The sequence below is a fragment of the Pteropus medius genome, unplaced genomic scaffold (assembly GCF_902729225.1).
Source record: "Pteropus medius unplaced genomic scaffold, Ma_sr-lr_union100, whole genome shotgun sequence".
Classification (NCBI taxonomy): Eukaryota; Metazoa; Chordata; class Mammalia; order Chiroptera; family Pteropodidae; genus Pteropus; species Pteropus medius.
In genome coordinates this window covers 384,699-408,847 of record NW_024343578.1, presented here as the reverse complement: position 1 = coordinate 408,847, position 24,149 = coordinate 384,699, and the positions used below count along the sequence as shown (strand labels likewise).

Below are 24,149 nucleotides of genomic sequence, written 5' to 3'. Positions count from 1 at the left end.
ATGGGAGGTGGGTTGGGAGGCTGGATGAAAAAGATGAAGGGATTAAGAAGTACAAATTGGCAGTTAAAAAATAGTCACAGGGGTGTAAAGTACAACATAGGGAATACAATCAATAATATTGTAATAAGTATGTATGGTGCCAGGTGAGTACTAAACTTATCAAGGGGATCACTTTGTAAATTATGTAAATGTCTAACCATTATGCTGTATACCTGAAACTAATATAATATTAAATGTCAATTGTAATTGAAAAAGAAATAATAATAATAAAGGAAAAAAATGCTTCACTAAAAGATCCCTTGGCCAAAACTAATGAACAATTTAACAATCTTAAACAACAATAAACTAAACTCATTTCTCTAGAAAATCTTCTCCCTTCTTGTCCTCCAATTGCCTCCCTATACCTAGCTCTCCATCTTCCCTTCTAGCCTTCTGCTTTCTCTCAGCTATACCTCTGTCAACTCCTCTTCCCCTTATCCAGGCCCCCTATCTTTTCCCAATGACTTTCATATGGCCTTAAGATGCCAGTTGTATCTAAAGATCCATCCTGCCCATGAGCCTGGTATTCAGGCAACTATAGAATTTAAACTTTGAACCTGAGCTGAATGAAGAAATATGCCGAAGGGTTTTCCTAAATCCAGATTAGACCAGCAACTATTCACAGAAGAATTTACAATTATTTTGAGTGCATATGGCCAGGGTTATCAAACATTTACCAACTTGTACACATGTTTTTTGGAATCTAAATCCTAAATAGCAAAAGCTAGTTGGACTGTTCTAGAAAAAGACCTACAGGATCTCTCCTTCCACAATAAACCTAAGGATAAAAATAATATAAAATTAAATTAAATTAAATGCCTAAAATTTATGGCATAATTTTTCTAAGAGCCATACCCAAAACATTTCCAATAAAAATAAACTTGACCATAATTCAATCTTACTAATGAAACTATAAAAGATTTTCGAGATAGACTGTAAAATAACTTTCAACTACATTCAGGAATTAAAGAAGGTGCTGATCTAACAGCAGCTCTTTCATCTTGGCCAAAGGTACTCCCACCAGCCCTTATGGCCATGTGGTCCACTCCCTCAGGGACACATTAGTTGTTTTCCTATGAATAACTGGAAGGCCCATATGTTTGCAAATTTTACTTCAAATACTAGATCCTTCTTCCTGCAAAATACTGCAAGGGACTCATATACTACAACCAGCCCCATCACCAACAGGTTAAGGCCCCCTTCCTTCAACATCTTCCTAAAGAACATTTTCATGATCTTCAGATTAATCAACTGGAAGAAACATCAAAGAAAAACTGTTCTTGAACCTTGTTGTAAGAGACATTATCAGGTACTGTTAATAAATACAGCTGTGAAATTTCAAGGAGTAAGTCCCTGGGTTCATGTTTCACAACCAGAGAAGCAGAATTTCATGGAACCGGAAGGCTACTTCAATATGGGGACCTCGAATTGAGGATTCTTGGACATCCTATAGAAGTAGCCAATTTTCAGAAGTTGACAGCTAACCCAAGACTTTTGGAACAAGCTTTTGACCTTGGATAGGGGACAGTTTCCACTCAAGGCATTAGACTCCTATTTAATTCCTGTTTTGTTTTTCATCTGCCTCCTTATAATCATTTTTCTCATTTTCCACAGATCCCTGATTGTTGTCCATCCATAACAGCCCTTTTTCTCTTTTCTTTCCTCTTCATTATAATTGTTAGATCAATAAAATATTCATGCCTAGATTATCCCATACAGTAGCCACTACTTTAATCTTACTAATTGCTGGATATTCCATCCATCAGTAGATATTCATGATATAGGCCTCTGAGCAATTCTAGTCTCATCAAATGAGACCTTAGGGAGTTATAGTGAATGGCATGTCCACTTCTATCTATGTGTTCAAGTGACCTTAAATAAACCAGTCTGTGACTTTGCTAATGACCCTCTCTCCCAGAAAAAAAAAAAACTAATTATTACAATCTGTTGTTCATAGCCTAGGTAATTTCACATTTGAATTTAACAAAGTTCTTAGAGTAATGGTCCGAATATTTGCAACCTGAAGGACACTCTTAGAGATTAAAATATGTAACCAATCTAATTTTAATGCTTTGGTTCTGATTCCATGTAATGAACAACTCCTTTTGTCCAGTAACTCCACGAGCACCTACTAGATACTACTAGTTTTATAGCCAAGATGCCTGACTCTATTTGCCTCAGACTAATACCTCAAGCACTTTAGGAATAATATTCCAAAACTTGTCCATGCACAAACACTCTTAATTCTGTAAATCACCAAGGCTGGATGTGAGCTCTAAAATAAGGCTACCCTTATTCAGGCACTTTACCTAGGAAAATGACTGACTCACTGTTTATACAAACAATCAGAGCAATGTTTCTATTTGTAAGATTCCCATCATTGGGAACATCTGTAAGAAATTAATGACTAACACTGGCATGAGTTATTAATAATACCACTTCTACTCTAAATAAATACGCATCAGTCTTAACTCATTGGCACAAAGAGTGATAGACAATAGCTTTGCTCTAGACTTCTTGTTGGCTAGTCATGGTGGTGTCTGTGCCATTGCTAATACTGCTTGCTGTACTTAGATCAATGAAATAGGAAAGTAGAATAGGCTAAACATTGCTTTAAGGAAACAATGAGTTGGCTTTCCAAGGTTAATCCTCATGGCCTATGGAATGTGCTCTCTTGGCCACGATTGAACATTTGGTGTTCCTGCTTCTGAAACAACTTGTAGAGACTATTAATTGTCCTCATTTTTGTCACAGTGACCAAATGACTGCCCTAATAATACAAAAGCAAAAAGTTCAAGAAGATCTAGAGGTACAGTTGACTATGGAAACAACTGGATAATAATCTCTAGCCTTTCCTGGGTTGATCAACCACTCACAAGCAAAAGAATGATGGAAAGAGCACTGAGCACTGAGAAACTGAATACACAAATGGACATGGCCATGACAATAGAACTCTGATCCAAAAAACTCTACTACAACAGTCAGGATTTGGTCAATGACTGCATGCTTCCCTATTTTTTGTCCCTGTTTCTAACTCAGGATCGACCAGAGGAAGCCAAATTTTCTCCCTAAAATCAATCATATAAGATGCCTTGCTTCTAGTTAGCCTGCTTGCAGCTTCCCCATGCCAAAATCCCCCAATCAAATCATATATAACTGAAGGCTCCCCTTTTTTTCACCATAGCGCTTTCCCACTCCACCAACTGCCTCTAAGAGTTTCTGTCAAATGCAAGTGATTGTGGCTGCCTTCCTTGTTATAGCGAGCTCAATAAATAGCCTCTGTTTGTTCTCATATGGGTGAATTTCATTTATTTCCACACTACATATTCCCATACCATCACCCCAACCAGGCAGCTCTAGCTCTGAGCAACCTCATCGGGTCACTCTAAAGAGGCAAGGAAACATTACCTTTTTCTGTGTACACTATGGCTTGAGAAAACTAGAAAGGCATTAAGGAGTTTCCATGCCACCTGACCCTCTGCCCTGGGGAGGAACTTATATGGACCTATGGGGCTTTGGCAAGAGTTCCAAAATGTGAAGAATATGATGCTTTTGATGGGTAAGAGAGTTACCCGCAAGGAAATTGGCTAAAGAGTTCTGTAGTTAGGTGTTCCAAGCTTTCAAATTCTGAGAACTGTACAAGCTACAAGCTGCAGCATGGCTCCAAGAAGATGGGACCAATAATATTCTCACCTGCCCACTGATGGCAGGACATCTAAATTAAATTGATTAACATTATCAAGATTAAATAACATCGCTAAGACTAATTATATCATAACATATCTAACACTCAATAAGCTTTCACTGTTCCAGGCACTATTACCAAGTACTTCACATGTTTTTTTCTCACTTAATCCTCACAATAGCTTGGTGACACAAGTTCTATTAATGAACTCATTGTTCAGATGAGGAAACTGAACCTAAATTGGAGCAAGGTCACACAGCAGAACAGGAGCTAGAACCCAGCTATAGTCTGTTAAACCTCTCAACCTGCTCTATTAACCTCTAATTTACGGGGCTACATGTATCTCATATTTGACTGAACACACTTTAGCAATTCAGGCATGATAGTTTAACATGAAGAAAAACAAATGTATACAAGGAAAAGAAAATTTATCATTACTCAACAACTGAAAACTAAATTCTAATTTATATCAAGTCAGCTATTAATATTATGAGAATTCTAATTAGATACTTGTATAGCACTTTGACAAATATTGAATATAAATTCCCTTTAGTGTTTCATTTTACTGTGGTTTTAAAATTGACTTTGTGTCAGCAATTGTCTTCCAAACTATTTAAGATGATAACCACTAAAGTAATTTCATGTATGTAACAATCTATTTTATACACCAGGCTAGTACTTCATCAGCATTTTCAGCCTAATATCAGTGAAAATGTAACTAATATATTTTAATCATAATGATCCCATAAAATTACATAGAAGCCAGGCTGATATTAACCAAAAAATATCTATCATACTAATATTTGTGTTATTTCAGAAAAAGTAGATTCAATACCTTGCTATTTTTATACAGAGTCAATTTCTATAAACTAAAAAGAGAAGAGAATTTGAAAGTTTTTTAGTCTATGCAACTTCAGGATGTGCTACTTCCTAAATTTGAATATAGGATGTGAATAATCTAGGGCATCACCATATCATGAATGCATACTTAAGACTCAACAGGGAAGATTAGCTGTAAAGCTTTTCAGCTTCCCCATCTTACCATCCCCAATCCTCCCAACTTTGTTCCAAAAATAGACAACAGTTTTATGGTCTAAAGCAAGGGTTGGCAAACTTTTGTAAAGGGCTAAATAGTAAATATTTTAGTCTTTACCACTCAGATAGTCTCTGTCACAACTACTCAGCTCTGCCATTGTAGCATGAAAGCAGTCAGGGACAATGCTTAAATGAATGAATGTGGCTATTGTACAAACTTTATTTTAAAATAATTTTATATTTTTAAATTTTGTTTTTAATTTATTTGATAAACATTTGTTTTTCATGTGCTCTGAAATATTATTCTTTGGATTTTTTTTTCAACCATTTAAAAATGAAAATGCATCCTTGCTTATAGATTATATGAAAACGGGAGGTGGAACTGACTTGACCCTTGGGTCCTAGTTTGCTGACCACTGGTCTAAAGCAAAACCGCCCAGTTTGTTTTTTTTATGATCACATCCTTGGTCAAGTTCATACCTGCATTCCCACCTCAGTGCAGAGAGGTCATCCAGTATTTGTTTTCATACCATAAATACAGCTAATACTTATTAAATGCTTACTGTATGCCAGGCCATGTGTAAAGTGCTTAGAGTATATCATTTCATTTATTCCTCTCCTCAACCTTAAAGGTTGCTTCTATCATTACCTCCGCTTTACAGATAAGGAAACAGAGGTTAAGTAATTTGCCAAAGGTCATGAAACTGGTAAGTTGTAGAGCTAAGCAGTCTAAGTCCACAGTCCCTGCTATTAGTACCCTACTATTATATGCCTTCTTAAAAAGGCTTATGTGGGACAGGAGGCAGGAGAGAAAAGTAAAATTCAACTGGGAAGCTGAACATGAAGAGTAAGAAATCGATAATAACAGAGCAAAGGTCATGAACAACAACAAATTAAGAAAAGTTCCTATTTCTACATTTCTTTTGAAAATGACTAGTCTTGGTTATCTCTTTTATTTAATGCTGAACTGTCAGTTTCAATGTAACGATATCTACCACTGAGTGTGAAACCTCAGAATCTAAATGAGCATTCATTCAGTGTCTAGGAAGTTTACCTTCATATTCTATCTTTTTTGGAATGGATGAGACCAGCCACCTTTGTATGTTCTTCCTTGGTACTTGCATCAAGAGAGGGGACCCAAGATGCTCCCAAGGTTACCAGGTCATATCTGCTCATAACAAGGAAAATTTACATAGTAATCTCTCACTAAAATCTTTCTCTCTGGGAAAGAGACTCCAAACTCTCTTCCTGGAATGAGGCCAGGGCCCTGAAGACAGAAGTAGGTGTGGGAGGGAGCAGAGAAGGGAGAATGGAGGCAAGGGGAAGTGAGCTCTGGGGCCAAAAGAGTTCTCAACACTTGGAGTCTGAAGGGATGAGAAGAGAGGCAAGAATTAGGTCTAGGGTCAAGGGTCCTCAGTTGGGGTGGGCAAACAGGGTAGGTTTAGGAGACCCAGCAGCAGGAGGAAGAAAAATATGTACTGAACATAACTTTGTGCCACAGATATAAGCCTTGAGGACACAGCTCTAGACAAGACAGACATGGTACCTGCTGCTAGGTTTACAGGCTATTGATGGAAGCCAATCCACTAATGACAATAAAAGTAGAGGAACTTACAATGAGGAATACCAGTTGGGAGAGAACCATTAAGGAAGCTGTGATAGACAGCTTTTAAAATGGTTTCTTTCCAGTGATCCTCACTTCCTAATATGCATGCCCTTGTGTAATTCCCTGCCATTGAGTGACCTAGCAACTTGCTTCTATTAAACAGCATATAGCAAAAGGGATGGGATGTCACTTCTGAGATTAGATTATTAAAGACTGCGACTTCTGCCTTGTTTGCACCATTTCTCTTTCTTGCTCTCTGTTATACAATCACTCAGAGGGAAATCATCTGTCATGTGTGGACTGCCCTGTGGAGAGGCCCAAAAGGCAAAGAACTGAGGACAGTCTCTAACAACAGCCAATGAGGAATTGAAGCCCTCAGTCCAATAGCCTTCAAGGAACTGAATCCCACCAACAATCTCATGGATGAGCTTGAAAGCAGATCTTCCCCTAGTCAAACCATCAGATGAGATTGCAGCCCCAGCTGGCACATTGATTACAACTTGTTAGAGACCCTGAGCCAGAGGAACCAGCTAGACTGCTCTCAGATTCCTGACCCACAGAAAGTGTGAGAAAATAAATATCATTGTTTAAAGCCACTAAGTTTGGGGAAATTTTGTTATGTAGCAATAGATAGACTAATACAGATACTAAAAGAGAAACTACCCACCTAATTTTTTTTCAAAATTCTCTTATTTCTAACAAAAGAAACATTATGTGGCATTCATTGCCAAGGTCCAGAAGTTTTGATGTGGTTACATTGATATTACAAATGAAAACCATCCCTCCCAACAGGTAAGGCTGAGCTGGTTCCAACTATTCAACAGAGACTCTCACTTGCTCCCAGAAAAGAAATGATGAGAAAGAACATCCCTCTTTTGCCAGTGGGCTAGATGTAAGAGTGGAGCAGAATAGCAGAAAAGTACAGTAAATAAAGAAGTTACAGTAAATAGGAGGCTGTTTCTAAAATATCATTCAGGAGGCAGTAGGTCAGTTGGCTTCCCCTAGAAGATGCACATGATTATAAGGGTTTTTCAGTGCTGCACAACACTCTGTCTCTGTCCCCACCCCATCAAATCCCTTAAGATGCTCAACTGCAAATGAACTGTTTACTGTCTAGCCTCTCCCATTATAGTGGTAGGACAATGTCAGTCTCAGTCACCACTGTATCCTCAGTGTCTACTACAGTGCCTGACAAATGGTAAGAATTTAATATAATTGCCAAACGAGCAAAACACGATCCCAGGAAATATGCATAGAAAATAAGAGCAGAAAGGAATGCATCCAAACATAACTAAAACATTGTAACCACTAAATCGAAGAATATAATCTTTTTTATTTGATTTGATAAATTTGTCTCCATTTTCCACAATGTCTTTAATGCAGAAATACCAGAGACCATCATAAGGCAAACTTTTTTTACCCTATGCAATTTGCTCTTACAATTTTATAATCTTGAGATTATCGTCATAACTTTCTAAATTCAAAGACTTATTTATAATAGATCATCATCTCACTTGTTGATTTTTCAACCTGACAATGAATTCTTAAGCACCATGTAGAAACTTTCAAATACAAATTAAGAGATCGACACCGATAGAGCAATATTATACATATAGCTACCATTGATTTTCATCTTTAAATAGAATGAACCACATCATACCTTACGTCCCTTAAAAGGTATCAAGTGGGAGAATATTTTGTATTCAAAATAACCACATGAAGATATTTGAATTGCGCAATATATTAGCTCCAACCAGTCTTTTAAAATGCACTAGAGCATCCAACCTACAATACAAGATTACCTCCAAATGCAGTCAATAAAGTAGAAAGAGATTTTGTATGTGTGTGTATAAACTTCACATTTTTATCATGAATCACTGGAGTAGATTACAAAAGCAGCAAAGAACAGCAACTCTCCCAGAAGTTCAATATCTTCTATTTTGGAACAAAAGCAGCCACCTGAAACTTTTCTCCAGCTGTACTCTACATTTATACAAATAGAAAGCATTTCTTCCAAGTTCCAAAGAGAGCTCACTATCATCCAAATGTCTCTAGTTTAGAACTTTTCCAAGTAAGCCAGATGAATTAGGCTCCGAAACAAGCTGCCATTCCTGCCTAATCACGATTATACCCACAGTGTGCCAGTAACAGTTATGGGACACCTCCACTGCAACAGGGCACTCTGATTCTGGCAGACACACCTCCATTCGAGAAGCCTCGCCTCTTAAGTTAACCTAGCACAGTCTAATGGAAATGTAATGCGAGCTATGCACATAATTTTACATTTTTCTAGTAGCTACATTTTAAAAATGTAAAAACGAACAGGTAAAATTAATTTCAATAAAACATTTCATCTAACCCATTATATAAAAAATATTTTAACATGTAATAAATATTAAAATTTGCTGAGATACTTTTACAATCTTTTTTTTGTACTCACTCTTTTAAATTCCACGTGCATGTCACATTTAAAGTACATTTCAATTTGGACGGCCTACATTTCAAATGCTCAATAGCTACATGTGACTCCTGGCTACCATATTATATTGGAGAAGTGCAGAATTAATGCACTTCTATGGGATTACTCAGTAAAGACCTTTTTGTGCCCTTTATTACTTATCAATTTAAACTGAAGTCCAACTACATAGAAATGAAAAGCAAAATAACCTGGTGCAGATTCTATTAACTCATGAAATAATATATACTGAGCACCTTCATTGTGCCAACCATTGAATCAAGAGCTTTCAATACCTCATTTCCCTTAAGGCTCACAACAACCCTATGAGAAGATATAACATAATCTCCAATTTACAAATGAGAAAACTGAGACACAGAAAATTAATTAATCTGCCTGGAGCACACTTCTAGCAGGTGGTGGTGCTTGGATTTCGACCAAAGCAGGCTCACTCTAGAACACACACTCTTAGCCACCACACTTACTCAACAATAGGGAGTAAAAGAAGGACAGGAGATAAATGGCTAAGAAATCTCATGTGAATATGCATATCAGAAAAAAATCAGGGAAGTATTTGAAAAGGCTGAAACAGAAATCTAGGCTTGTGGTACAGAAATAAATTCACTGACAAGGTAAAGAAGGGAAAAGAGCAAGAAACATGTTCAAGGAAAAGAAAAGAATTGGCAACGAACTGAAAATTTTTCTGTCAACAATTGATAATGATCCTGATGACAATGACAACGATGACAATGATGATGATAAGAACTAACATTTTTGGAGCCTTTGCTCTGGGCCAGACATTGTGCTAAAGTTAGGGTTTCTCAGCCCCAGCACTACCGACACTTGGAGCTAACCAAGGGATGTAGGAGTCATCCAGAATGTCATAGGATGTTTAGCAACATCTCTGGCTTCTATCCACTAGATAACAGTAACAGCCCTCTACTCCTACCAGATATGTCAATCAAAAATGTCTTCAGATATTGCCATATGTCCCCCCTGGGAGGTAAAATTTCCCCTAGTTGAGAACTTCTGTACTAAGCGTCTCACATACATTATCTCATATATTCTTCACAGCAGCCCTACAGGAAGTAATATTATTGCCCTCACTTTACAGATGAGAAAACTGAGGGTCTGGCTGGGCAGCTGACCTGAGGTCCCACTGCTAATAAATGAAAGAGCTAGGACTGCAAGGAATCCAGATTTGTCTGATTCTAAACCATATTTTTACTGCTGGTCAATACAAGTTCCCCAGTTTTCTCTTGATTCATGCACAAAATTGTATGCTTTCCTCCTACCTCACCTGATCCCAGAGAAGAACAGAAACAAAACTTCAGCTACAGAGATCACTGCTGAGAAGTTCTCCTGCCACAATCACCTTTAGCTTCCCCTTTTATCTCAGGCTCTTTTAGCTCTGTATGTACCCATATTTTCATGATTAATCACCTTTCAAGAAACTGGCATGGTATGAATAAACAAATAAATGTTTAAAGCCTGAATATATACTTATAGTGTGTCCTCGTGTTCTTAATACAAATGTCTAACCAACTGCAACTAAAAGCCACAAATATGTTTTTATAAGGAATTTAATCTATCAGGCTATCACCTTTGATGTAAAGTGAGATGTGACTAAAAATGTAAACTCAAACAGAGCTAAAGTTCAATCTGCTACAAGTTGTAAATTTGTTCTTGAAATATTAAACACATGGGAAACAGAAGCTAATTATTGTGTTCTATTTCAGTATGTGAAAATTACTTATAACCTGTCTGTTAAACAATTCAAAATTATTTTAAATGATAATTATCAAACTAGGCCAATTTACACCTACAATCTTTCTGAAACCTCTTAGAAACTGGGAAAACAGAGGAAGAAAAGAAAAACACTTCCATGTGTGTCAATTTCTTTCTGTTTCTTAACCATTAATCCCCAAGGCTAAAAAGAGAGAAAATCAGAAAAGCTTAACTAAATACAACTGATAAATAAGGAAGCACCTTTCGAGCACCATGTAGAAAGTTCTGCATTATTTGATTTGACTATGCCAAGGAAAATTCCATTACTCTCACACTTAAAACAAGTCATTATTCCAATGTGGCTCATGGGAAATTTTTTTTTTTTTTGAGGAAAAATATGGGAATCTCTTCTAACCACCTCATCATGAATATATGTAGAACTATATGATTTGTTTAATTATATGATTTCTCTTACCCCATCCTAATGAAGAAAAGAGCATTTATATTCACACTACTTTTTTTTAATGTGTTGATTGATGTTAGAAAATAAATTTAATAGCAGATTCCTCTTAGTGCCCAAAAGGGCCGAGTTGGGCAGGGGAGAGAAGAAAAGGTGGGGAGGAGAAAGGGCAGATGAAGGGAGGAGAGGAAAAAATTAAGAAAGGAAAAGAAAAGAAGGAAACAAAGGAAAGAAAACTGCCAAACTTACCTGAGAACTTATGCAAGACTGATTATCCCACAGCTCTGTATACCCTCTCAGAATACATCTCTCTCCTCTCTCAAACTCTCAAAATTCCTTCACTGTGCATTCTGCAATCCAGGGTCCTCAATTACAAAGAACATCTATATCTTCAATTTCAAGGAGGATAGCTCCCCTTTCTTGCCTTAATCCATTCACCTTCCTCAGCTCCTTAGCAAATACTTCATACTTTCTCCTTCAAAGTTCTAGCAACTCCTTCCCACATTCTCACTTTCAGCTAATGGCTTTCCTACTCATTTCATCCAGAAAATGGAAGCTGCAGAGAGAACTTCCTTGACCTACCACCACCTGCAAACTTGCATCTGTGCCCAGATACCCTACTACCTCTGTAACTCCGGATGCCCTGTCCACATGTCTGTCTATGGTAGCCCCTCTTCTTCTGTACAAAATCCTATCCCCTCTCTCCTACTCCAAGACACAACTACCATGTCATGTCCAGCAGCAAATATATTCTCATGTCTCTAGAAACACTCTCTTGACCCTACTTCCTCCTCCACCTACTATCCATTTTCCTTCTCAAAAAAAAACTTCTTGAAAAAGTTGCCTTGGCTATGACCTTCAATTAGAATCAAGCTTTTCCTCCATTATTCTCCAAAAGAGTATTAAGCCATATTGAGGTCATCAGTGACCTTTATAAGTTCAATGGTCAATTTTCAGTTTTCATATTACCTATCTGTAGCATTTGAAACAACTGATTATGCCCTGCCTGTGAATGCTTTTCTTTACTTCAAGTATATTATACCCTCTTGCTTCATTCCACCTCATCTACTTGACCTCTTAATGTTAGGATATCCCAGGGATTAGTCCTTGGCCATCCTCTCTTCTCTATTTATACTGTATACTTTATATTATACTCTCTTGTTGATCTGATCCAGACTTCTACTGATCAGTCCCAAAATTCTATCTTTAGTCTGTATGTCTCTCCCCTGAATTCCAAACTTGCAGAGTCAACTGAGTAATCATCTCCACTTGGATGTCTAATAGACAAACATCCCAAGCTTCAGATGGCCAAAACAAAATCCCCAGCTTCACCTTCCAAACCTGCTCCTCTAAAGCATCCCTCTCAGTAAATGACAGCTCCATCCCTTCACACCTGCTCCCCTAAAACATCCCCCTCAGTGAATGTCCAAGCCCCAAATCTTAGAATTATTCTCAATTTTTCTTTTCTTCTCCCATCTCCCATCCAATCCAATGGTAAATCTATTGAGTTTTAAAATCAAATATATCCAGAATCTGACCACTTCCCACCATATCACTGCTACCATCCTGATCAAGTTATCAACCTCTCTCACCCATATTAGAGCACTTGTTCCAGGTTTCCTGCTATGGTCTGTTCTCAAGATGACAACCAGAGAAATTCTGTTAAAACATCCCATCACTCTTTTATTTTAAAAAAAAACCCTCCAATGGAATTTCATATAGAGCAAAACCCAAGTCCCTAAAATGGACAACAAAGCCCTCTGTGATCTCAAATCTTTTACTCTAATCCTGTTTTATTCTTCTCATGCCACTACTCTCTGTCTCACATCTGATATATTCTACTTTGTTGTTCTTGTTGTTTATTGTCTGGCCGCTCCACTAGCACATATGTACCAAGAAGGCAAGAGTTTTGTTTTGTTCCTTTTATATTCCCAACATCTACAAGAGTGCCTGGCACATAGTGTATACTCAATAAAGTGTGCTGAATGAATAGCTATGTGAGAGCAAGCACCAAATCACACACATCTAAGGACTAGAAAGTTAATCTCATCTGTCATGTACCTTGTTTCTTTTTTGTTTTTACTGTGATAAAACATAACAAAAAAATTACCATTTTAAGTATACAGTCCAACAGCATTAAGTACATTCTCATTATCATGCAACCGTCACCAACATCCAACTCCAGAACTTTTTTCATCTTCCCAAACTGAAACTCCATGCCCATTAAAGTATAATTCCCCATACCTCCATCCTCCCAGTCCCTGGAAGCCACCATGCTACTTTCTGTTTCCATGATTTTGACTACTCTGGGTATCTCATGTAAGTGGAATCATGCAGTATTAGTCCTTTTGTGACTGATTTATTTCACTTAGTATGTCCTCAAGGTTCATTCATGTTGTAGTATGTCAGAATTTCCTTCCTTTCTAAGGCTGAATAAAATTCCATTGTATGTATATACAATTTATTTATCCATTCACCTGTCAATGGACATTAAGGTTACTTCTACATTTTGGCTACTATAATAATGCTGCTATGAACATTACTGTTCAAATATCTGTTTGAGTCCCTGCTTCCAATTTTTTAGGGTATATGTCCAGAAGGGAATTGCTAGAACATATAGTAATTCTCTGTTTGTGAGTAACCATCATACTGTTATTTTATGGCAGCAGTATCATTTTACATTCTTTCTAACAATGTACAAGAATTCCAATTTATCCATATACTGCTTATTTTCAGGTATGTGTTTTTTTTATATATATAATAGCCATCCTAATGGGTGTGAGGCCATATCATTATGGTTTTGATTTGAATGCCCCTAATGATTAGTGGGTGTTTAGCATCTTTTCATATACTTATTGGCCACTTGTATTTCTTCTTTACAGAATTATCTATTCAAGTCCTTCACCCATTTTTTAATCAGATTGCTTGGTTTTTTCTTGGTGAATTATAAGACTTCTTTATCTATTCTAGATATTATCCCTTATCAGATTTGCAATCATTTTCTCTCATTCCATGGTTGCCTTTTCACTAACTTGATGGTATCCTTCGATGTACTGAAGTTTTTAATTCTGATATAGTTCAATTTACCTATTTTTTTCTTTTGTTGCCTATGCTTTTGGTGTCCTGTTTAATAAACCATTCTCAAATCCAATGTCAAGATTTTCCCCTATGTCTTAAGTGTTTTATAGCTTTAGCTCTTATGTCTTTGATCCATTTTAACTTTTTATACAGTATAAGGTAAGGGTCCTATTTCATTCTTTTTCATATGAACATCCAATTTTGCCAGCACTATTGGTTGTAAAGCCTGTTCTTTCCCCCCATAAATGATCTTAGCACTCTTGCAAAAAATTATTTGATCATATGTATGAGGGCTTGTTTCTAGCCAGAGAATATCTAAGGTCCTTATTAAGTATATAGTTATCTGTGACTGCAAAACCCAGCCAAAGTCTTTCTACACAACACCCTGAGTCCACTCTGCATAAGCAAAGAATAACCTAAATGCACCAGAGTTGAGCAACCAGTGAATAAAAGAATCAATATAATGTGTACTTTATAAAAGCTCTACAGGTTACATGAGCAATCATTTCTGTAACACTGAAATCTTTACACAAAAATCTTCGCGTTGTTATTTCAACTATTGTGATAGAAGACTCACTACTTTCAGAGGAATCCCATTCCATTTTTTTAAATGTATTTATTTAAATTAGTTTCAAGTATACAGTACATTGGTTAGACATCTCTATAGTTCATAAAACGATACCCCCAATTGCTCCCTCCCTCTCTGGCCCTTCACATAGCCATCATATTTATGCTAACAACATTCCCTATGCCATGCTCCCTATCTCTGTGACCAACTATCAACTACTAATTTGTACTTCCTTAACCCTTCACCCCTTTCTCCAAGCCTCCAACCCTCCTCCCCTCCATCCAACACCAAATTGTCCACTGTTTTTAATTAGTTTGTTCTATTTGTTCTTTAGATTCCACATATAAGTGAAATCATATGGTATTTATCGTTCTCTGACTTATTTTACTCAACATAATAACCGCTAGGTCCATCCATGTCGTTGCAAATAGTAGGATTTCCTTTTTTTAATGATTGAGCAATATTCCATTGTATATATGAACCATAATTTCTTTAGCCAATCATCTGTTGATAGGCATTTAAGTGGCTTCCATCTTGTGTACTGTAAATTGTGCTGCCATGAATATTGGGGTGCATAGATCTTTACAAATTATTGTTTTGCTTTTCTTTAGATAAATACCCAGAACTGCAATTGCTGAGTCAAAAGCTATATCTATTTTTAATTTTTTGAGAAACCTCCATACTGTTTTCCATAAAGCCTACAGCAATTTGCAATCCCATCAACAATGTGTGAGGATTCTCTTTTCTCCACATACTCGTCAAAACTTGTTATCTAATTTATCGATGATAGCCATTCTGACAAGTGTCAGATGATATCTCATTGTGGTTTTAATTTGCATTTCTCTGAGGATTAATGGCCTTGAATGTCTTTTCCTATGTCTATTAGCCATCTGTATTTCCTCTTTAGAGAAGTATCTATTCAGTTCTTCTGCCCATTTTTTAATTGGATTTTTTTGCTGTTGTTGAGTTGTATACGTTCTTTATATATTTTGGATATTAACCTCTTATCAGACATATCATTAGCCAACATCTTCTCCCAAACAGTTGGCTTTCTTTTTGTTTTGTTGATGGTTTCCTTTGCTGTACAAAAACTTTTTAGTGTGATGTAGTTCCATTTATTCATTTTTTCTTTTGTTTCCCTCGCCCAAGGAGATATATCTGAAAAGAAACTCCTGTTAGCAATATCAGAGAGTTTACTGTTTATGTTTTCTTCTAGAAGTTTTATGGTTTTGAGTCTTACATTTAAGTCTTTAATACATTTTGAGTCTATTCCTGTATATGCTGTAAGGTGGTCCAGCTTCTTTTTTTGCATATATCTGTCCAATTTTCCCAGCACCATTTATTGAAGAGACTGTATTTACCCCATTGTATAATCTAACCTCCTTTGTCACATACTAAGTGAGTGTATAGGCATGGATTTAATTCTGGGCTCTCTATTCTGTTCCATTGATCAATGTATCTGTTTTTATGCCAGTACCATGCTGCTGTGATTTCTGTAGCCTTGTAGTATAGTTTGATATCAGGTAGTATGATACTTTCAACTTTGTTCTTTCTCAAGATTGCTGTGGCTATTCGGGGTTTTTTATGGCTCCATATAAATTTTAGAATTATTTGTTCTAACTTTCTGAAAAATGCCATTGGTATTTTGATAGGGAATGCACTGAATCTATAGATTGCTTTGGTTAGTATTGCCATTTTAACGCTGTTGATTCTTCTTACCCATGAACATGGTATATGCTTCCATTTATTTGTATCTTCTTCAATTTCTTTCAATGACTTATAATTTTCTGAGAACAGGTCTTTTACTTTCTTGGTTAATTTGATTCCAAGGTATTTTATACTTTTCAGCACAATTGTAAATGAAATTGTTTTCTTAATTTCTCTTTCTGAAAGTTAATCGTTGGTGTATAAAAATACCACTGACTTCTGAATATTTATTTTGTATCCTGCTACTTACTGAATTCATTGATCAGCTCTAACAGTTTTTTGGTGGATACTTTAGGGTTCTCTATATAGAGTATCATGTCATCAGCAAATAACAAGAGTTTTACTTCTTCCTTTCCAATTCAGATGCCTTTATGTCTCTTTCTTGTCTTATTGCTGTGGCTAAGAGTTCCAATACAATGTTGAAGAGGAGTGGCAAAAGTGGGCATCCTTGTCTTGTTCCTGATCTTAAGGAAAATGCTTTTAGCCTTTCCCCATTGAATACGATGTTAGCTGTAGGTTTGTCATATATGGCCTTTATTATGTTGAGGTATGTTCCCTCTATTCCCACTTTGCAGAGAGTTTTTATCATAAAAATGGATGTTGAATTTTGTCGAACGCTTTTTCTGCACCTATTGATATGATCATATGGTTTTTATCTTTTGATTTGTTAATATGATGTACCACATTAATTGATTTACAGATATTGTACCAACCTTGCATCGCAAGAATAAATCCAACTTGATCGTGGTGTATGATATTTTTAATGTATTGCTGAATTCGGTTTGCTAATATTTTGTTAAGGATTTCTGCATCAATGTTCATAAGAGATATCAGCCTATAGTTTTCTTTTTTGTAATGTCTTTGTCTGGTTTTGAAATCAAGTTAATGGTGGCCTCATAAAAGGCATTACGAAGCCTTCCCTCTTCTTGAATTTTTTGAAATAGTTTGAGAAAACTAGGTGATAATTCTTCTTTGAATACTTGGTAAAACTCGCCTATGAAGCTATGGTCCAGAACTTTTGTTTTTTGTGAGGTTTCTGATTACTGATTCTATTTCATTGGTGGTAATCAGTCGGTTCAGATTTTCTGTTTCTTCTCAACTTAATCTTGGGAGATTGTATGTTTCTAGGAATGTGTCCATTTCTTCCAGATTGTCCAATCTGTTGGCATATAACTGCTCATAGTATTTCTTATGATCCATCCATTGTATTTCTGTGGAGTCCATGGTTATTTCTCCTCTTTCATTTCTGATTTTATTTGAGTCTTCTCTTTTTCCTTGATGACTCTGGCTAAGGGTGTGTCAATTTTGTTTATCCCTTCAAAGAAACAGCTCTTGGTTTCATTAATCTTTTGTATTATTTTCCTAGACTCTATTTCATTTATTTCCGCTCTGATCTTTATTATTTCCTTCCTTCTATTCACTTTGGGTTTGTCTGCTATTCTTTTTCCAGTTCTTTTAATCATAGGAGTAGAGTGTTTATGTGTACTTTTTCTTGTTTCTTGAGGTAGGCCTGTATTGCTATGAACGTCCCTCTTAGGACTGCTTTTGCCATCCAAATTTTGAGCCATGTTTTCATTTTCATTTGTCTCTAGGTATCTTTTGATTTCTTCTTTGATTTCATTGTTAACCCATTCATTGTTTAGTAGCATGTTATTTAGCCTACATGTGTTTGTGAATTTTCCAGTTTTTTTCTTGTAGTTGATATCTAGTTTCATACCATTGTGATCAGAGAAGACGGTTGATATGATTTCAATCTTCTTAAATTTATTGAGACTTGATTTGTGTCCTAACATGTGGCCTATCCTTGAAAATGTTCCATATGCACTTGAGAAGAATGTATATTTTGCTACTTTGGAGTAAAATGCTTTGAAAATACCTATTAAATCCATCTGATTTAGTGTGTCTTTTAGGCCCATTGTTTCCTTGTTGATTCTTTGCCTGGAAGATTTGTCCATTGGTGTCAATGGGGTGTTAACGTCTCCTGCTATTGATCTCTCCTTTTATGTCAGTCAACATTTGCATTATGTATGTAAGTGCTCCTATGTTGGGTGCATACATGTTTACTAGGGTTATGTCCTCTTGATTTATCAATCCCTTTATCATTATATAATGCCCTTTTTGTCTCTTATTATAGCCTTTGAAAAATATAGAATGCTTCATGAATTTGTGTGTCATCCTTGCGCAGAGGCAATGCTAATCTTCTCTGTATCATTCCAATTTAGTATATGTGCTGCCAAAGCGAACAGCCATTCCATTTTTTAAAGCTTGGGTTGTTAGAAAAACACACACACACACACACACACACACACACACACACACACACTTTAAATGGTTTGCTTTCTTTGGCCATGCATTTAGGTACCTTTAAGAGGAATCTCTAAAGGTGCCAAGGTTAGTGAACTACCTGCCATGAATGAGACTGCTATAGAAGAAATAAGAACTTTATTTGAAGCTAAATGGCCTGAGCTACAGATCAGATAGAGTATGAGATAATTTGCTTCCTGGGGCATCCACTATAAACTTGGATCCTTCCTCAAGAGAAACTATCATGAACTAATGATAAATATAAGGTCTCAAAGTTTTCTCAGTTCTGGACAAACAAAGAGGGAATGGAAAGGGTTGTTTATTATGAATAAACAGAAGATTCCAAACTATCTCTCAAGAGTGAACATAGCTACATAAAAATTAGAGATCCAGTGGAGATGATTAGGAAAACACTTAAGTGAACACTTACATCTATACCTTGAAGCCTCAGATTACTTGGTAGGAGACTGACTAAAGATGGAAAATCAAGAGAGACTCAAAACTTAATAACAAAAAAATATGATGTCAACTTCAGAATATTCTAGATGAAATTAAATATTAACCAGAGTTAACTCAGAGTGAAACACTTCAAACCTCTTAGATTTCATTGACTCTTTTTCCTGATACAATGCTTACAGAGATCAGTTCTAATTACACCTTTCTCTTAGTTTATTTTGATAGAAAGAACTGGAACGTGCAAAGATCTCCAGAGCTACCCAAACTGGAAATTCTTCCAAATCTTCTGGAGAGCTTTTAAAAATACAGGGTCCACCCTAGACACTCTAAATCAGAATCTCTACAAGTGAAAGTTGTTACCTATTTTTTGCTATATTTTAAAATTTCCCCCAGGTGATTCTGATAACTGGGGCTTGGGACCTCTTGGTCCAGATCCCCACCTCTACTGGTTTTCCATGCTGGAGATACAAACATTAATAACTGGCTCCCCCAATGAACAGGGAACCACTGTGATTGGGAGACAACTACTGCTATTAAAGATGATGAATTGCTAGACCACAGTGAAAAATGGAGAATTACATACAATGTAATGCTAATTATAAAGCAAACACTAAATACAACACTGTATGTAATTTAAGATTTTGGCCAGGTAAAATAATAGGTACAACAGAAGCTCATTCGTCTAACATGAATAGCATATAAAAGAGGTTACAACAGAGCCTGAAGCCTTTTTGATGCAAGGAGTTGCCTAGAATCACCTGTGAGAGGGATTCGGATGCTTTCAAGTGTTCTCCTATCATAGATATACATTAGACAAAGAGGAGATCTGCCATAGCCATTCACCCCTCACTATACCATCTCCAATTCAATTCGATAGCAACAGAAATTGAAAAGTACTGGTCAAAACCAATAGGTCTTTGTTTTTCTTCACAAAATAAAAAGTCTAGAGTTAGCTGGTTGCTGGCATCAGCTGTGCCACTTAACGATGCCATCCAAGATCCAGATTCTTTCACTCTTTCTTCATTCTTTCTATTTCTATCACCATAGCAAAATGGCGACTTCAGCTCTAAGCATCATGTCCATGTTCAAAGCAGAAGGAAAGGGAAAAGGGGGAAGCATCAGCTTTTCTAGAAGCCTACCTCCAGTCATTTCCTCTTAGGTCTCAGTAGTCCATAGGTTACATGACACATGATCACCCCTAACTACAAGGGTTGCTGGGAAATTAAAACTTTATGAAAGGAAATAGCATTATCTTGACTAGTTTGTATCAATCATGATTCATCTTCTGGACTTGGATATATTGCTGATCCAAACAAAATCAGTTTCTGTTATCAAGAAAGGAAGTGAATAACAGCTGTTAGGTAGAAATAGTATCTACCAAAACTTTCCTGCCTCAATTTATAAACAAATGTCACAACAACAAAATAAATGACATGGTTTGCTTTAATTTAGTACCATAATTTTTGAAGAACTATAATGGGCCAGCCATTACACTAGTCACATCAGGGGCTCAAGCTGGAGCAGATAATGGCTCTGTCTGGAACTTACCTAATTGAGACTTACAGTCAAGCCAAGAAGATAAGGCTTGACTACAAACAACCGGAATTGAGGGATGTTAAGATGTACAAACAGGCAAGTGTGGGATAATAGTCTTTCACCATGACAACACCATTGCCTCTGAGAATGCGTCCAAGCCGTTGAGGATGACAAGGAGATTTTATAGCCTCTCTAGTTGGGCTTTCCTTATTGCCTGAACAAAGGAGAGGCTAATAATTCCATTCCAAAGAAGAATATTATTTTCTTTTATCACCTCTTTCTTTTTTAAAAGTGTCCTTGCAAGAAGTATATGATCCAGACATTAATGCTAAAGAGACACAATTGGATAAGAGGACAAAGCAAGTCCCACGTTCCAGTCTCTAGCTCTCATTTTCAACCAAGGCTCTCTGACTGTGACTAGAATAATTTGGTGTGTAGTGAAAGCTGGAATTAACAGATGAAAATCTTATACATTTGCAGACAGATATGATTCTCACAGATGATTCCTGTTTTCATCTTCAATTCTATTCCTCCCTATCACCACTCTTTTCCTTTAAGATTTTTTTCACTGTTACATTTACATATCTAAATCCCAACTTATCATTTTTGTATTTGTGGAGCATACATTGTGGACTAAGGACTACGTTCAGCCCTGAGCATACAATGGTATCCAAGAGAATCCACAGACTCTGCCCTCAAGGAGCTTAAAGTCTAGACTTCCCATGGTTATTTCAATGTCACCTGCTCTAGAAGGCCTTCCATGATTCTTTTCCTTAGTCTACATACTCACAGTATTCTACCAACACTGTACTTTTTGGTCTGTATCATTTTCTACTTTGTATGGCAATTGTGTACATATTTCATCTTCCCTATCCATCCACAAGAAGTGTAAGCCTTCATTTATTTTTAAACCCCAACAGCACCTCACCCAATGCCTTATAGGTGGAACCCCCAAAATTTAGAAACTGAATAAAAAATACAAGAGAGAAGAAATGTTCAACCTTTAAAATCAAAACTAATTACAATTCCAGAGTCTAAAGAGATATTCAGGTAGGAAGAGAACTTTATGAAAATTGTGGGGCTGTAGAATATTCATAGAATTTGGAGATAAAGAGCACAAAAATTATAGTGCACATATTTTAGAACTCTTTTTGTAAGGATGAACAAGGAATAGCTCACTTTCTAGTCTGAGCACACTCTAAATAAATGGTAAAAAGCAAAAATATAAGCCAGTTAAGTAATAGCTGTTAGGTGGAAAGCATTGATCATGGGGAAAACTATTATGTGGGAAGAGGAAAATATATCAAGGAGTTCAGTTAACAAATGCAAGAGAAACCCTGCCAGTCAGCCAGACCTTGGGATGAGAGCCATATTTCATGGAGAAAGAGAGTAAAGTGCAGATAAAAAGCAGGTCTCCATGGAATAATCCGTATCCTTTTAATCACCATAGAATAATCCGTATCCTTTTAATCACATGAGTAAGACACATGGAAGGAAGTTGACTGAGCAGTGTTCATGACCTCCAGAGCTACATACATAATATTCAGTTACCTTGACAGAGGTACCACAATTCATGACAATGGCATGAGAATGAGAAAAGCTACCTCCAAGTAAAATGAAAACATTCCACCTCAGATGGTCTTGTTAGTGCCACCTCAGGGGCTGTGCCATTGGAATATTGATATCCCAGAAAGTAGGTTGAGCCTGTGTTCTGATGTGAGCTAGCCTGTTGCTTCTTCAGCTGACTTCAGCTAGAGACAGCAGAGGTAATGAATCATGTCATTGTCTGGTCCCATCTCACTCCATCTACCCTTTGATTCTGCAGCTGGGAAGGCAATCCCAGAAATCAGGAAGCCCAGGCTGAGAACTCACAGATATCATTCTCCAGCTTAAAAAGGCTCAGAGCATACAAGAAACCTGCAGGAATATGTCTTGCTCTGACCTAGGAGGGCTAGACCCATCAGATAGGAAGTTAACAACAACTAACGACAGCTCTAAAATTTCACATTCACAAAGGTTGCTAAATTTTGGTGGTTAAAGCTACAGCTGATCTGAAAGGGAGCCTAAAATAGGGCTGAAATTTTTACAATGAAAAATCATCTCAGTTAATAATTCCTTTTTCCATTCTAAACTAGTGACAGTCACGACAATAAATGGCCATGTTGAACTCAGGAAAGGAATAAAGTGTTCTTATAATGAAAAAATAATAATCTTTTTCTCAAAATCTCTCTCAACAGGATATAAAGGCTTGATTATTATTCGTTAATTAGCTTTTCCATCAGTTTTTCCACCAAGTGTATTTTACCCTCCACAAAAGATCTATCACTCAACTTTTTGGAAATCCTCCCACTGAGTTTCAGGGAAAACAATTACAACCAACTCAACACTGGGTTTCTAATAATGTTATTATTCCTATGCCAAAAATAGAATTTCATGAGTTTCTTCTCATAGCTTGCTTTTCAAACTAAACTAACTCAAGGTCACTTCCCTTTGTCCCCAACCTAAGTGATTAAGTAACAAGAATGTTATAAGCTATATTAACAATGAAAAGCAACACAGGACTGCAAATGGTAGTGGCTAGCTGGCTGGTGCACTGAGTTTAGGATTCTAAAGCTAAAACTAGGTTTAGTGGGAAAGTCTCATGATTAATTAGCGATTTCTGCCATTGGAAAAAAAATGGAGAATGGCAGCATGATATGTCATCGGGGCAATCTATATACATGCTATTTGGAAATAAGAAGAACAAATTAAGAAACGTTTTCAGTATCAAGAAGATTATTAAATTATTTTGTTTTCGAGATTCAACTAGTTCACATGCAACATAATCAAGAGTTCACTGACCTGGCCTGACGAAGAGGTGGCATTATCATGCAATGGAATGTAATCTACTGCTTTGGGCCTAGGTCACATCCAAGATTAGCAGGAAGTAATATTCATTAGGACCTCTCCGAATTTAGAGAAGACCATCCACTTTAAGGTTGGACTCTGACAGTCTAACAGAGCAGTGGGCAAAGACTCATAGAGGAAAAGCACTGAACTTAGAGCACCTGCTTTGGTTTCTAAATGTGACTCATGCTATGTCAGACTGACCCCTTTAGTTTTGTCATCAGTTAAATGAGGATGATGGCTCTTAAACTCATCTCAAAAGATGTTAAAACGAGAACCTAGCTGAAGCATCAGACCACAAGATACCCTGAATACCTTTCAATCTCATATATAGGAGACATTCTAAAAATTGCTAAATTAGGTTCCCAAATACCAACACTGCAAATTATTTTCCATTGAAGGATCACCATGAAGATCAAGAGGCTGAGTTCCCTGATGTCGCCTGGATTAAGGCCACAGTGTCACTCCACCTAAGTTGCCTAGTCACAGCTTTCAATGTGCACCATTGACTACACTCCCCTCACCAGTGAGGGGATAAGAACGAAATAATGTCAGTGATTAATTTCTGTCTAGAACTTTAGTTTATCAATCACTGACCAAGAAAAG

At 36.7% G+C, this 24,149-nt stretch overlaps 1 protein-coding gene and 1 non-coding gene across 19 annotated transcripts in view; both read right to left on the bottom strand.

Annotated features, from left to right (window-relative positions):
* The window catches only part of ERC2 (ELKS/RAB6-interacting/CAST family member 2), a 907,956-nt gene that overhangs the window by 804,395 nt on the left and 79,412 nt on the right, over nucleotides 1-24,149 (bottom strand). The gene's annotated exons all lie outside the window — the stretch shown is intronic.
* LOC120606381 (U6 spliceosomal RNA) lies at nucleotides 18,502-18,605 on the bottom strand. The gene has a single exon (XR_005653877.1). It is a non-coding gene; the product is annotated as a U6 spliceosomal RNA (small nuclear RNA).